Below are 16,213 nucleotides of genomic sequence, written 5' to 3' on the forward strand. Positions count from 1 at the left end.
TCCCCCCCCCCCCCCCCCCCCCCCCCCCCCCCCACTGGAGATTGGGAAGCTTCAAAGGTTTCCACAGGTCCTTTGAAGATCAAATCACTCCATTACAATGCCAAAAAAAAAAAAAAAAAGATATCTGGAGCAGTTAAATATGTGTTAGCTAATAGCTACCTGTGCTGTGTCCTTTCTAAATTGCTTCCGAGCAGGAAGGTGATTGGAGCCAAGCAGGTACAGTTGAAGGTATCCAGGGCCTAGAAAACGCTGCCTCAAATGCATTGGAGGGGCTGTGTTTGGCTTGGAAAATCGGGAGCTGTGCCTGAGATGGGTGGTGTGGATGCATCTTGAGAGTGGGGAGGGGACAGTGGGGTGAAGGGTGCCCAATGCTTCTTTTTTCTTTGTTTTTTTCTTCTTTTCCTTTTAATGATTGAAGCTTTCCAGCCCTCCAAAAGGGGCAGTTTAGTTGAAACAAATAAAAGCTGGAGCTGAAAGCTTGCCAAAAGCTTTGGCTCCCTGAAGAGTGCAGGTGGAGAGAGGAGATGGGAGCTGCGGGGGGGGGGGGGGGGGGGGGGGAGGCAACCGTGGCTTCTCTTGGAAAGAAAAATCCCCAGCCCTCGACCTCCTCTGTGCCACTGAGGCTTTCCCACCTCTCCATCCATCCCAGCAGTGTTCAGGCCACAGGGTCCCATCCTCTGGAGAGCCTTTGGGTGTCCCCGGGTGCTGGGGGGGGGGGTCCTCCCAGGCTCCCAGCACCCCATGGAGGAGCGATGGGTGTTGGGTCTCCGGGGCCCCCTCGGCCCCGAGCTGACACTCTCATTCCTGCCTTTAGAAGGGAAATGTGTGGCCTGGGGCATCGGCGACCTGCTGCCTCCCCTTTGATGCCTGCATATCAGACATAGCCATGCCAAAGAAAGAATTTCATTTTGAAGTGGCATCAGCTAAAGGCGAGCGCCTTTCAGCTGCCTGACAGGGCAATTACACACATCTCCCTCGATAACCCCGGGTCGGGTGGGAAAAGGGGTCTCCGGGCCCCCAGGCAGCCCTGGATGTGGGGCAGCCACTGTGGGAAGGTACCTTGTGGGGGGGGGGGGGGGAAATAAAAAAAAAAAAAATCACTGTGACTTTACTAAAAAGAAAGAGACTTCTCCCAGGTTTGCTTCCTTCTTCATCGGCGCATCCCAGGGCTGTCCTGGAGGCTGTGAGGCTGTTGTGGAGCTGAGCAGCATCTGCACAAATGCCTCTTGCATTTAGGTCATTCTTGCTGGAGGAGCCTCCAACTGCTTTGCTGTGTTCCTGCTGCTTTATGGAGCTGTTTATTTTGGTGCATTTTTTTTTTTTTTTTTTTTTTTTTTTGCATTGCATTGCATTTCAATGATGAAATCAAAGCTTTGGCCCTGTGGAGGCACAGGCGCTTGCTTTTCTGTAGGTGCTGCTCTTGTCCTGAGGCCTTTGGGAGATTTGCCTTTGCCTGGGCTGCTGGGATCCTACGTGGGGTGTTCTGCTCAGAAAGTGAAGGAAAAAAAAGTCAGCTGTTTAAAAAACAGTACTTCAATTATGTAAAATTTATAGGAATTTAAACTGTGGCTATAAACCTGCTGACAGTAAACGTGATCTCAGGGACAAAATACTCCTGGAGGCATTAAGGAATTTATTCATCATGGCTGAACTTGTGCATTTTACCAGAACACAGGCTGAGGGTTCCCCTCCCTGTGTGTGTCCTTGTCACACATGGGTGGCAAACTGCTGCATAATCTTGTGTGATTGGAGAGGCACTCAGCGAAATTGCCAAACTGCTAAATCACTTAAAAATAGGAAAGCACACCAAAACTGTAGTGAAGCCAGAATTATTCTCTTTCTAGTTTCCGTCTGACAGCCAGTGGTGTTTTTCTCCCTCACCACTTCAGTTTGTGCTGGGTTTTAGTGGTGTTGACCTGAGCTCTCTTCACCATCCTGGTAAGGAGGAGCAGGGCTGCTTTTGGGAAGCTGGCATGGAGAGAGACCCTGGAATTCCACACAGTGTTTCTGGCCATTGTTTTGTGCATTTCTTGCAGCAGTTATGGGGTTTAATCCCATGCTGGAATTAATGTGGTGACTGATCCTGTCTGTTTGACAAGTGCTCTGTGCCACAGAAGCACCAGCTTGGTTTCAACAGAGCAGACCTGGAGTGAGGCTCAGTCTCAGGCAGCCAGTGTTTATCTTTGCTTAAAAATATGACAAATGTATCTTGCCACCATCCCTCTGACCGTGGGACTTACTCTTCACAAATGTGACTTGTTTCAGGATGAGAGCTGTGTTTGTGTTGGCCAGTGCAGGGATCTCTGGGAGGTCTGAGATAAGGCATATCAGTTTAATCCCCCCCTTATTCAGCACAAGCTGTGAACGAAAGGGGAGCAGGTTGAAGGTGGGTGTGCAGCCACTTCCCACCACCTGGTGTCCTTCTGGCAGCTGTGCCCATGGACCGGCATCCCCAGAAGTGTCAGCTGGATGGGAGATGCTCTGCAGCTCACCACAATGAGACTTCTCTGTGCCTTCCCCAGGAAGGCTGTGGCTTTGGATGCCTAAGATGTACTGTCTGTGTGGCTTATGGATATGGGGAATGAGAAGATCTCAGTGGAGTTTGCCATCTCCCTGCACTCCAGTGGTCACCGTGGTGGTGGTGAGAGCCACTGGATGCCTGGAATGATGTTTTTTGCTGAGCACAGGTGAGAGTGTGGGGTCAGGTGTGCTGGAAAACGGGGTCCCAGGCCCTGCTATGTGCCAGGAGCTCCCCCCAGAGACCTGTGGCCACACTGATCTCATCCCCAGCCCTTTCCCTGCTGGCTTTAGGATCCCAAGAGTCTTCTGGCAGGACTTTCTGCTCCCAGGTGTAAATCCACCCCGAGCCCAAGTTTACAGCATCACATGGAGCAAAGCTGCTGCCCCAGAGATGCTGTGGCTGAGGAGGCTGCACAGACAGCCAGGCTTTGCCTGTAGCCACAGGGGCAGAGGCTTTGCAAATTAGTTTCTAAAAATGCAAATGGGTTTGGAAGAGAAGCACCGAGGTTTGCACGTTTCTATTCTGGGAGGAGCACAGAGGCTTTGCTGCAGAGCCAGGGGAGGAAGACTGGGCCCTTCCCTGCTGCAGTGCTTGGACACCTCTGGAAATCTTCTCACCCAACACAAGATGATAAGCACAGTCAGGCTGAGATGGCTTGGAAATCTTGGCATCGACAGAGGCTTTGCTCTCTTTGTCCTGGGGTTTCATAGCATGAAAGCAGGTCTGGAGGTCCTCTGCTGTGGAGTCTGTATCTGAAATCACAGGACTGAAACAGGTAAGAGGAGATATCATTGACCCCCTATAGGTAAGGGTCTTGAGCACAGGGAGATGAAGAGACTTGGGCAGAGTCATGTGTGAAGAGCAGAAGCCAGAAGAGGTATCTGACACTTCAGTCCCCGTGCTGTGGTATGGCACAGAACTCATCTCTGGCCTCCTAAATATCCATCACTTCACCTCTAACCAGAGGTGGATTCCTGTACAGTATAATGGACAGGAAACTACAAAGCCAGTGTTGTTTTCTAGGCAGGAGTGATAATGACAGGGAGCATCAGAAATGGCCCAAGCAATATTCGTCCACTTCATGGATCCTGAATTCAAGTCTGATAGTGTAAACTAGGACTTTCAATACCTTATTTTCACCTGGCTTCCTAAAGAAGTGCCTCAAACTTTCTCCTTAGTCCACTGCAGAGCATCCACAATCAGTGAAGGAAAAATTCCATCGCTTGCACCTTAGCAGACCTCAAGGAAGTCTGAAGGTTCCATGGGGAGCTCTGGCTCTGCTGGATGAGCTGTCAGTCATTTATTCCACCCAGAAGATGAAAAAAATCTGCTGGGACTTTGGTTCTGAGTGGTCCATCCAGAACTTGCCTCAGCTTGGAGCCCTGTGCTATTTTTCATCCAGAGCCTCCATGTTTTACACGAGAATAGGAGGATCCCACTGATCCCTTGTGTTCTCCCAGAACTCTGGTTCTCCTTGTGGGGAGCTGCTCTGAGCCCATTTGCTGAGCAATGGCAGTGGAGTTAATGGGATCCATGTCCATGACAGGCATCCTAAAATCACAGAATTCTTTGGAATGGAAGCGACCTTTAAAGGGCTTGTGGTCCAACCCCCCTGCAATGAGCAGTGACATAAAATCTCAGAATGGTTCATGCTGGAAGGGACCTTAAAGCTCATCTCATTCCACCCCCTGCCATGGGCAGGGACACCTTCTGCTATCCCAGGTTGCTCCAAGCCCTGTCCAAGCTGGCCTTGGACACTGCCAGGGATGGGACTTCACTCCCAGCCCCAGAGTTGTGTTACAGACCACAAAGGCAGCCTGGACCTTTTGCTCAAACAAGGCCATCACCTGTAGGATTTCATCCTAGGAAGGACCTGTGATGAGCTGCCCATTACAGAACATCAGGGTGCCAAGGAAATCCATATCCAAACCCAGCCCTAAGCTTTGGATCTGTCTGTGTGCTCCAGGTGTGGCTGCATCTCAAGGTGCTTTACACCATCAGCATTTCTTCCAGTCTCCATTTAGGTGTTGACACTGAATGCATTTTATAGATGCACATTTCCCTTTCCACTTTTGGTCTGATTCTCCCTTTTCCTGGGGATCACAAATGTGCAGATCCAGGGAGACCACACAGTCCCCAGAGGAGATGTTGGCTTCCAGTTCTAGCTGGCTATGGATGGAAAATGTTGAAGTTAGTCTATATTCACAATGTAAAAAAGGAAAAAGTCTGTGCTAATTCTCTCCAAAAGTCCACCTAGTGCTGTAGGAGAGGGCAGGAACACAGTGGGCCTGTAACTTTTTTCTGCACCCATCAGCCTCCAGCTATTTACAGGTCAGAGCTTCCAGATCCAAAATCAGGGTCACTGTATTTAATAGGACACTGTGAACTTTACTTCCAGTAATTTATAGAATTACTTTATAAGTCTTATAAATTTTTTTTCTCTGCATAATCCTGTGCCAGAGATTCCCACACTTGGTTTATCCATTCCTTTTGAACTGTTGCCTTTTATTGGTTTTGAAACTATCACCTAAAAGTTCACCTTCAAACCCCACAGTTCTTATGTTTCAGGACACAGTGGAGTCCACAGGCAAAGAACAAGTGGTTTTCCAAGTAATCCACCCATCCGTCACCTGTTCCTTCAGTAATAATGAGATTACATGTTACAGAATGATCTCCTGATACAGACTGTGCTTTTTATGTATCAGATTTGAGGGAAGATGGTGACAATCTGCATTGCTGTTCTTGCCTTTGTGGGTTTTGTCTGGGCTGTAATGCACGCCTGCTATTTAGTACTGGAATCAGTGAAATCCTTCATGCCAAGATTAGCTCAGAAATGCCAAACTGATTTTACACCTCACCAGGGGAGCCCTGGGCAGGATCATCATCAGTGCCTCTGGCAGAAGCACTGAGCGAGACATCCTGTGGAATATCCTGATCCTTCCCACTTCTGGGCTCAGAGCATCAGAAGCAGGTATTTCTGGGTGTCACTTGAAGAGATTTAATACATACAGCTTGAGGAGTCGCTATTTGTTTTGGTGTTTAAAAGGATTAAAAATAATCACGGCAGTGTTCCTTGAAAGACAGTTTGTAGGGTTGGACAGTTTCCCAGTAAGAGGCAATCCCCCAAGGGTCATTTGCAAAGATAATATTTTTAATTTGATTAACCAGTGATAGCACTGAGCAGGACTCACACGTGCCTCAGTAGCAGGATGGAATCTGGGAGCAAAATTTGGTGGTACAAGCAATGAAATGTAGTGAGAAGGGTTCCACAGAGAGCTGAGCAGTTCTCTTGGGTATGGCAGAAAACAAAGACCTGGGGACTTTGCTGGTCAGAAAACAACTCAAGAGAGCCCAAATTATGCTTGGGATGGATGAAGTAAGGATTTTCCCCTAGAGCTGCCAAGGGCAGGGCTAAGTGCTGACTGCTTTTCTGATCCCTGCACTCATGGGAGCTATTTCAGACCTTACTGGACTGGTATCAGGATCAAACAACCTTATGGAGCAGCCTGGTCAGCTTCTGCCAGGAAAATGGGAGGCTGGAGGGGAATTTTGTGTGTGTCTTGGGGTAAATACCCCAGGGCTGCTCATCTCTGAGTAGGAACATTTGGAGAACTGGAAAAGAAAATAAATCCAGTTATCAGAAATGCCACTTCAACAGGGAGTCAAAAATCTGTTGTTGTTTGGAGGTGACTCCTCTTTACAAATGGGAAAGCAAAGAGCAGCTCTCCCCTGCTGGGGATCTCTGCAGCTTTGGGCACAGGATGTCAGGTGAGCACCTAGACCCAAAGTCACTCAGGGACCACCTGCAATCCCTGGTTTCACTGTGGATTCCACCAGCCATAGTCAGAAGAGAAACAGCCTCGGACAAAATTATTTCTCATCATCAGAATGGGGTCAAAATTCCCTTTCCTGGTTTGATGGATAGTGGTGGGGACACGGGAAGGGACATTTGCCGTCCCCAGCCAGCCAGAGATTTGGAAGTGGCTTATGGAGGGAAGAAGAGGGTGGGGTCCCTTGCTGTGACTCCCTTGGGTGCTGGAAATAAGGCACTGCTCACCAATTCCTGTGGGATGAATAGCTGGCTCATTGTAACAACATGACTTCTGTGGTCTGGGGGCAGCATGGCCTCAGGATGGGAGACAGGAGGGCTGGATTTTCTTCCCACCTCCATCTGTGTGGTCCAGGGTGGGTCAGGGAATGGCCTTGTGCCTCAGTTTCCCCCTCACAAGCCAGCAATGCACTCATCCTGCTGACAGTCCTGGCCATAAATATTATCTCACAAGCAGCTGCTCTTGGAAAAAAAAATATCTTTTATTGCTTCCCGTTAAGCTGATGACTGTTAATGAGAATTAAATTCACTGCCCTGTTGCCATTAGACAAATATGTGCTCCATCTCCATCCGAAAACCCCATTGTAAATAGCTGTGGAGGAGTGGGATAAACATCATCCTTCCCAGGGCAGGGCCCAGCAGCAATGAGCAAACACAGGTGTGGAAGATTTGTAAGCTTTAATGGAGATTGGGGATATTTGGGAATCAAATCTGGTTTTGGTTAGGAGCATCTTCTGTGGAAAAAGTCCCAAACCACGGTGGACAGACCCCAGAGCCCGGGAGATGCCGGCTGTCTGCAGCTGCAGGCTGGACACAGCTCCTGGGAATGGGGTGGTGGCAGCATCCCAGCATCCTGGGGACAGCCAGGGGACAATGATCCCGACACTGTTCCCGCATCTCATCGTTTTGCCACGTGGCATCTCCAGATCCCTGCTTGATCCGAAGCCCAGTGTGGAGAAACCCACCTGCACCAGGTCAGCTCCCCTTGGGCTGGTGATATTCAGTTTGTGATTGGGGCTAAGCTCGTTGATTTCCTTTCTGTCTCTCCCCTTTCCTTTTGCAGGTGAAGGTTTTATGTGGCTGGAAGGTGTTAATGCTCCCAGAAAAGCAAGTGGAACACAAGTGGATGTTTTCTGGTTTTGGGGGCAGATGTGATGGGTTTGGGTGGGCCTGATCCAGAGGCCACGTGAGTGATGACTGGAAGTGTTTTCTGTTGGAAATGTGTCATTTGTGGGGCAAAATTTGACATCTAGGAGAGCCACCTGTGCTTTGGGAGCCAGGTCCTCCCTTCCCTTCTCTCAGCCCTGCTCTGACACCGCAGCAGGAGGTTTGTCTCTACTGCAATTAATTTTGCCTGGAGGATCCTTGACACCAAGCTCAGCCCATCCAGCAGTTAAGGCCACTCAAATGAAACTGCAGGGCAGATTTTTTTTTTCCCATGCTAAAGGAGGTCTCTGATGCAGAGATGGGACAGTTTGCCCTGCATCCACCCTGATGAGCCGTGTTTGTCCCTGCCACTTTGCAATACAGAGGACAACAGGATGTTTTGCACAGAGCCCATGGCATCCTGCACACATCCGCTGCTCTCCGTTTATCTTGTTCTGGACAACTCATTTCAAACTCAGCAAAACCAGGAGCAGGGATGGAAGAAGTATTTCCTGACCTTGTTCTTGCATCGGGACACAGGGCTCTTCCCTTTGCTCCCTGGAAGAGGCACAGCCAGGCCAAGTAAGTGCAGGAGTTCTGCCTCAAAAACGCTGCTGAATTTTCTTCCATCCTCGCCTTGGAGGAGCCAGCATTTGGTGGACAAATTTGCCATAAAAAGCTGGTGGGACTCCATCATTCCCATGTTCCCTGAGGTTTGTGGATGACAGGACTCATTTCCCACCTGCTGGGCCCTGTCTCTGGGCCTGTATATCTGAAATCTGTCCCTCAAAATTCCAACCCCCAAACTCTCTGCTCTCCTGACAGGGCAGGACTTGCCTCCTGAGCAAGAAGAAAGGGGATGGCCTCGTGTCACCTCAGTGCCACAAAGCTCCAGTGGTGCCCAAGGCTCCAAGCCCTGTTTGCAGCCTGGAGCTGAACCTCTCCAAAACTGTTGGCAAAGTCTCCATCCACAGCTCCTGCACCTGCAGGTGAAAGGCTGTGTCACCTCAGGGCTGCAACAGCTTTGAAAATCCCCACTGCAGCTTCTGGGATCACACCAGGCTTTTGGCTCAGGTGTCCCAAGGAGATTGTGGCTGCCTGGGAGGAGATGTGGAATCTCCTGCATCAGTGGTGGGGCTGCTCTCCATGGTGAACACCTGCATGTCTTGGCAAAATGGGCCCTGCGGCCTGGCACAACTTTCTGCTGAATATTTTGGCTGGATCCATGAACTTGTGAGGTTTTTGTGGCATGGAAACTGCCTATAATTTATGCTGAACACAGCTCCGTATATTAAGTTGACAGTTCCAGAGCATTATAACATCACTTAGTCCTTTGAAAACAATTTCAAGCCACAGGGTAATTGTTTAATGATCAGTAGAAAAATCCCACATTAAGCCCACAAATAAGGAAAAAAAACAAAACTTAAACATACCCCCAACATCCAGCAACTTGAAACCCAAGACCTGTCACACCTGTGACACACCAGGGGCTTGGAATTGCAAAGGAAGTGCTGGGTCCTGGGAAAACTGCAACGTGAGGTCCCAGCATCCCAGCACAGAGATGAGGCTGGGTGCAAGTTGAGGAAGATGCATTTAGAGATGAGATTTAGGAGAGAACATCCTGGATGTCTTTAGCTGTCTCATTCTCTCCACTCACCTTGTGCTGTGAGGAGTGTCCCTATGGCATTCACCCTGCCCCAGTGCCCAAAAGTGCTCTTCAGCTTCCACAAATCCAGAGAAAATATTGTTAGTATAGCAGCAGCCTAAGGTTGCCCCAGGAAGCCAACAGAGATCCAGGCTTTTCTTTCAGAGCCCTCTTGAATACGTCTGGGGAGATGGCATTTTTCCCAGGGAAAGATCCTAAGTTTCCTGAGGCAGTTTCCTATGCATCCAAGCAAGGAGATGACTCAGGTGCATGCCTAACCAGTAGGGACTTGCTGGATTTTTTTTTTATTTGGTGTGGATATCTTTCTGCTGCTTTGGATCTCCTCCTTGCAAGATCTGGGTTCAGTTTTGGGCCCCTCGTGACAGCACTGAAGGGCTGGAGTGTGTCCAGAGGAGGGAACAGAGCTGGGGAAAGCCTGGAGCACCATGAAGGAGTTGGGAAAGGGGCTCAGCCTGGAGAAAAGGAGGCTCAGGGGGGACCTTGTTGCTCTGCACAACTCCTGACAGGAGGGGACAGCCGGGGGGGATTTGGGATCTGCTCCCAGGAAACAGGGACAGGAGGAGAGGGAAGTGCCTCTGGATGGGCCAAGGGAGGTTTAAATTGGATATTGGGGAAAATTTCTTCCTGAATGGTTGTCCAGCCCTGACACAGCTGCCCAGGAGTCCCCTTCCCTGAGGGATTTAGAAGCCGTGTGGATGAGGCACTTGGGGACAGGGGTCAGCGGTGGCTTTGGCTGTGCTGGGGGAATGGTTGGATTTGATGTTAGGGATCTTTTGCAGCCTGAATGATTCTGAGCTCTCCCCAGAGGACTGAGCTGAACCCAAGCTCTGAGAATCCTGAGGGTGCCACCTCCCATCCCACAGCTTAGCCCCACCGTCCCTCCCTCCTGTGCTTTGTTTTCCTGCCCTTTTCCAGAGCCAGCTGCAGTTTGTGCTTCCCCTCCAGTGTTTTGATGTGTGCTGGTAGCAGCCATCCCCAACACGCAGGATTTATTTACATTGAGGGGTAAGTGGGAGGCTGTAATTGGGATGGGATTTGAAGAGGTCAGGAGGAGCCTGTGCAGGAAAAGTGCAAATGAGGGAGGGCTGGGAGTTTGCTCAGTCGTTACGCACAGATCATTCCAGCTTCCACTCAGTGCCATTAGCTGGGGGTAAACGTGCTGTCCAGGGACATGTGTATATACATTAATGGGGATTTTTAAACAGACCATCAGTAATGAGCTGTTAATGTTTTCCAAGTGGTCTTTCAATCCCATGCTCTGATTTCCTTCGGCCGCACGGCGCGTTCGGGGATTTGGGATCTCCCGGTCCCCGTGCAGGAGTGCAGATCCCTTTCCATGCACTGTGAGGTCCCTTGGCTCCCCCAGGCTCTGTCCTTGCCTGTCTCAGGTCCCTCCAGCACTGTCTCCAGCCCCAGCTCAGTCCCCCCCCCCCCCAAGGTTTGCCCTGCAGTAGGTTGGTGTGAGCTCAGCCAGGAGGAAGGTGTAGGATGGAAATCCAAGGAATTGCCTTTCCAGGAAACCTGGTTAAATCACAAGCTGAAGGCTCGTGGCCTGTGGCCTCAGGCGCACTCAGGAAAACAAGAGCTAAGTTACTACACCCCCTTTCCTCCCACCCCCAGCTCATCTCTGGGGTACCCTTGGGAGGCAGCTTGAAGAATCAAACCAGTGATAGAATCAGTAATTGAGGAAACTGATGCAAACGTGATGTCCCAAAAGGTTGTGTGGGAAGCAGATTTGGGAGGGATGCTCAGATAAGTGGAATTTTTGCTTTTGTGCCTTTCTTGAGCAACATCATCAGACCTAAGGGTTTCCTGTTTATTCATTCAGTGCCCACCGCTGTATTACACACATAGGAAATCACAAAACCCATTATTTTGAGGACAGGTGAGGTGGAGATAAAGGCTGCTATTTTGGCTGGGGCATTTTGGCTGGTGCTGAGCATCTTGTCTTGTGACTGTTCTCATGCATGAGCGAAGTGAGCACAAACACACCCTGCAAACATCTGGAAGGAAGATGCCTCAGCTGTGCTGAGCAGGACCAACAACAATAACAACAGAGAGCAGCCCGAAATCTGCTCTGCTCCGGGCCAGGTAGCAGAGAGGCCCCTACAGCAGGCTCTGGGTGGATCTGTGGCAGAATGCAGACGTAGAAATGGGTTTGTACCACCCTTGGTGTGGGTTTGGTCGGTGTGGAGTGGCTGTAGTAAAGCTGGGGAGCTGGAGTGGACGGTGCTGTCCAAAAAGCAGCCGGATTCCAGCATGTCATCCGCATCTGTTCCCCCCAGGGAGGTTTGCATCCAACTGTTCTCCCAAACCAGCCCACCACACGGCCTCTTCTCACTGCAAAAATGTGCTCAGATGACTTAACTTGATGACTTTGCTGAGTTGAATGGTGTCCAGTAGCACAGTCATGTGTTTGGAGAAGGAAGGGCTTTCTAGAGGAAGCTGTTTGCCCATCAAATCCAAGCAACTTTCCATTGCTGATGGGGTACAGGGAAGTCTGAGTGCCCTGTGCAGGGTGCCCGTCCCTATAAAGCTTGGCAAGGGAAGCAAAATCCAGTAGTCCAGCTTTTTCCCACACTTCCCAGCAGTTGGGCAACCAGCAGTGGCAAGTCAAGAAGAATTTGCAGGAAGCCTTTGCAGATCCTGCACAGGACTGTTCTTGCTTGGCTGTCACCCGGTGATGCCAAGAGGGCTGAGCTCGGGATGTCTGGGAATTCTTCCCTTTCTCAGCAGTCACAGGATTCCTCTGCCTCTCCCTGGTGGATCACAACTGGTGATGGTTGGCAGGACAAGGGGTAATGGATTTAAAGTGAAAATACACAGATTCAGACGATATACAAAGAAGAAATTATTTATGGTGTGGGCAGTGAGCCCACAGAGAAGCTGTGGCTGCCCCTGGACCCCTGGAAATGCCCAAGGCCAGGTTGGACAGGTCAATGGGATAGTGGAAGGTGTCCCTGCCCATGGCAGGAGTGGAAAAAGGTGCCCTTTAAAGGTCCCTTCCAACCCAAACCATGCTATGAGCCTGTTGTTTGTCTGAGAAAATAAGGAATAGATGGGCTGGTTCAGTGTCCAGGGACTGGGAAGGATGAAATCCTTTAGGATCTGAAAATACGTAGCTACAAATGCTGTTCTGGCTTCATGTAATTGCTGTGAGCTCCGCAGGATTGTGGACAAGGATATTGTTTCACCTATGTTGGTGTGGGGCCCAAAAATCACAGTTTAACAGATTCACTGACAGTTTTGGTAACTGTATGTTTTTCCCAGTAAAAGATGGGATTTGGTCAAAGAAAAATGGTACAATCCTCATTTCCTTGTCTCCTGAGATTTCCAGGAAGCTTGATTTGCTTCAGTGCAAAATTTTAAAATTACATTTTCTGAAATAAACCTTCAGAAATTTATTTTAACTTTATGTTTTTCATTTAATTTTATTAATTTAGCTTTATTTTAGTTTCATTAAAGTGTTGATTCTGATATAGAACTTACCCCAAACTTTTAATTTACATTCTTTGTGATCATTTTTTTTTTTTTAATTCTAGCAAAATGTCTAAACAGGTGGCATGATATTAGAGATGACCAATAGACTGAAATTCTGAATTTTATTCAACTCCACCTGATTGTTTGAGCCTTTTTTAGATGCTCAGAAAGTGTGAAACTGCTGTGGCAAGACTTCAGGAAGAACAGACAGATCAGTTGCTCTTTTTTGGTATTTTCTTCTGATCAAAGCTTTAAGATAGCTTAATACAAAAGCAAATTTAAACGTGGACTTTTTTTCATCCTCTTTTTTTTATTTTCCTGTGTCTTGCTGTAGGTTCTACTTTTTAAGAACTGAAGTAATTACATACAGCAAAAAATAATGATAACAACAACATCAACAACAATGACAAGAAATTAATACTACTACTACACTAGTACTGCTACTACTACTAATAATAATATCCCCCACAACTGCAGCTCTAAAGAACCCTTTATTTTTACTTCTGGCATAGTCTTGTCTAAACTATTTTATTCTGGGAACATGCTTATGTTTATATTTATTATCTTTATTTATATTGCTATTTATTTATAATAATTTATGTAAACACATGATATATATGTATCTATTTTTATTTTGTGGGGGTTTTTTTAACCTAATTTTTTACCCAATACCCAACCATGGGTCCCAGCAGTGGTGCAGGTTTCCCAGTCACTGCAGTGTAGTCAAGCTCTGCTGAAGGATCATCCTGGACAATCCCACCTCTTTCCATCTTGTCATATCAGCAGCTCAGTGTGTTGGAAAGGGAGGGGAAAAAGAAGGAAAAAATAAAATCCCATCATGACACCACGATGCAGAGTTTTTTTTTTGTTTTTTTTTTTTTTTTCTCTCACGGGGAAGTTGAATGAGGCCTCGTAATTGCTGGGAGATTTTTGAGCCAGGAATTCTGCTCAGCTCTTGCTGGCTGATGTATCTGTGGTGTGGAGGTTGTGAAAGCACCTTGGGAGACCACATGTGAGGAAACTTCAGAAGCTGTGTGTGATCTCTGGGGGTAAAATGAAAAACCCCAAATCCCACAGCAGGTGGGTTTGTCTGTGGTGTTGACAGGGAGCCAATTGTGTCCCACCCCCCAGCCAAAATAAAATCTCTGGAGGGAGATACCAGATAAACATCACATAAACAGTGGTGGGGACAGACTTCGTGTTCCAGGCTGCTTCTGGCTCTCCACGGTCTTCACATGTCAGAGGATTGGGAATGAATAATCCACAAACCTCTTCCAAAGCAGGAAGCACTGGAACAGCCACGTGGTCCCCTCCACCCCACAAGTTCTCCCCACAAGAACAGCCCTTTGGGAGGTGCTGCTGCTTGGGGTCCAGATTCCTTTAGGGTGGAAAGGCAGAATCCAGAGCCACACTGGTGCCTGGGAAAGCACCAAGGGTTCCAGCTGGTTCAGAAAATGCACCTTTGTGCCATCAGGGTGACCTCACTGCCAGGCTGTGCATGGATCCCATGGCTCAGGTGCAATCCCATTGTCACCAGGGGCACTGGCACTCCCATTTACCCAACCAAGGCCTGGTGATGTCCTTCAATATTTTAATGCCTAAAGCATCCCTGTAAGAGAATGGATGCTGTGTTGAGCCCTGACCTATTTGCTGTATATTTGCAGCACATTTTTAACCAGCTTAACCTGACCACAAGCCAGCAGCACTCACCAAATTTAAGAACCAAGTCTTCTAGTTACTTTTTGATTTTTCACTTTTCTAAACCCATTTTTCTTTTTTTCTTTTTTTTTTTTTCTTTCCTATGTAGTTCTGTGCAGCTCAGCCTAAGAGGGAGGCAATGACAGCTGCCTCGCACTGTGCACAGGAAGGGGCTCTTCATTCCTGCCACACTTTTCCTTCATTCTTCTGTGCCTTCTGCTGCATCCAACTGCTGCCTTCGATTTGGTGCTTCACAAAGTCAGAGAGTTCTCTTTTGCTGCACAGTGAAATAGGTATTTCAGTAAATATTTGTGAAACAGGGTGACTCTGTTTGAGCAGTGGGGTGAGGAAAGCCAGCAGAAGGGTGTGAGGATGCCAGAGCAGGCTCTGCTAGATGTGGGTTCAGGCAGAAACCTCACCTGCTGTAAGGGAACTCAGTGCTCTGCTCAGCCCTGCCTGAAATAACCTGTGTGTCTGCAGACCACAGAGACTGACAAGTGATATAATCACATTGGTGTTTAGGCAGCAGCTGTTTCAAAACCCCAGGGTAAATAGTCCTGCTGAACATTTTCCCAAGGCTCTGCATCCCTAGGGGCTCTCTGTGTGCTGGTGCAAAACATCCCTGCCATGCTCAAAGCTCTTCTCCTGCGTGGAGCTTGTGGATGGGCAGTGCCCAGCCCGTGCCAGGTGTGTTGTCACCTGCCCTCCCTAAAGGGCTGCACAGTTTGTGTTGGTCTGGAGCAGCTGGGAATGCCCTGGGGCCTGGACTGAAGGAGCTGCATCCATGAATCCACTGTGACAGTGACAGGGTCTGAGGGAGCGGCTGGAGCTGTACCAGGGGAGGTTTAGGTTGGATTTCAGGAAAGGTTCTTCCCCCAGAGGGTGCTGGGCACTGCCCAGGCTCCCCCCAGGGAATGGTGACATTCCCAAAGGTGCCAGAGCTCCAGGAGTGTTTGGAACACGTTCCCAGGGTGGGATTGTTGGGGTGTCTGTGCAGGGACAGGAGCTGCACTGGATGATCCCTGTGGGTCCCTTCCAGCTCAGGATATTCTATGGAAAAAGCTGAGGGTCTGTAACACCGGGAGGAATGTTGTGGTTGGTGTTGGGGGCACTCTGAAGTCCTGGATAGAGAGGTCCCACAAGGAACAGCCTGTCCTGGAGCCCTAGGCATTGTCAGCCACAAAGTAACAAATGAAAGCAGAGCCTGGATTTCAGGTGATCATCTCTTCTAGTGATTTCAGCTCTTTTAGTGGTTTCAGCTCAGCTTGCAAGGTACCTTTGGCTGATGCAGGGAGAAGAAATGGGAAAGTGCTGTGTAGAGGTTCCACAGAGCTTTTTATTGTCTTCTTCTGCAAAGTGTGTCCAGTGACAGCTGCATTCCATTGAACTGGGTAGAAGCAGGGGTTTTGATAGGGAAAGCATGGCTTGGCAGAAGGACCAACGGTTTGGGGCTGAGGAAATATGACCAATAGGTTTACAAGGACATAAAGTGGGGTTCCGAGGTGGGAGAAGTCACCATGAATAATCAGTTCTTGTCTAGGGGCTGCTAGCTCTTCAGGGAGGTCTTGTGAGGGGTCCTGCTCCCTCCACAGGGGAAGATGTTAGTTGTATTTATAAAAGCTTTAAAGAGCTGTAGCATTTTGTGGAGCACAGCACTGTGCAGTCTCCGTGATCCTGCTTGCAGGAGCTGAGAGTCAGTGATGATATTTTCACCTCATTCGGAGGAGCTGTTCCCAGAGGAGGCATTGCCAAGCCTTGCCTGAGGGCAAAGACATCTCAGTTCCCAGTTGCCTCCTCTACCTCCAAAGACCTACAGACCTCCCCAGCCATCATTCTCTCATTCCTAAATGCCTGATAAATGGACTCTTTCAAC

The sequence above is a fragment of the Cinclus cinclus genome, chromosome 6 (genome assembly GCF_963662255.1).
Source record: "Cinclus cinclus chromosome 6, bCinCin1.1, whole genome shotgun sequence".
NCBI lineage: Eukaryota > Metazoa > Chordata > Aves > Passeriformes > Cinclidae > Cinclus > Cinclus cinclus.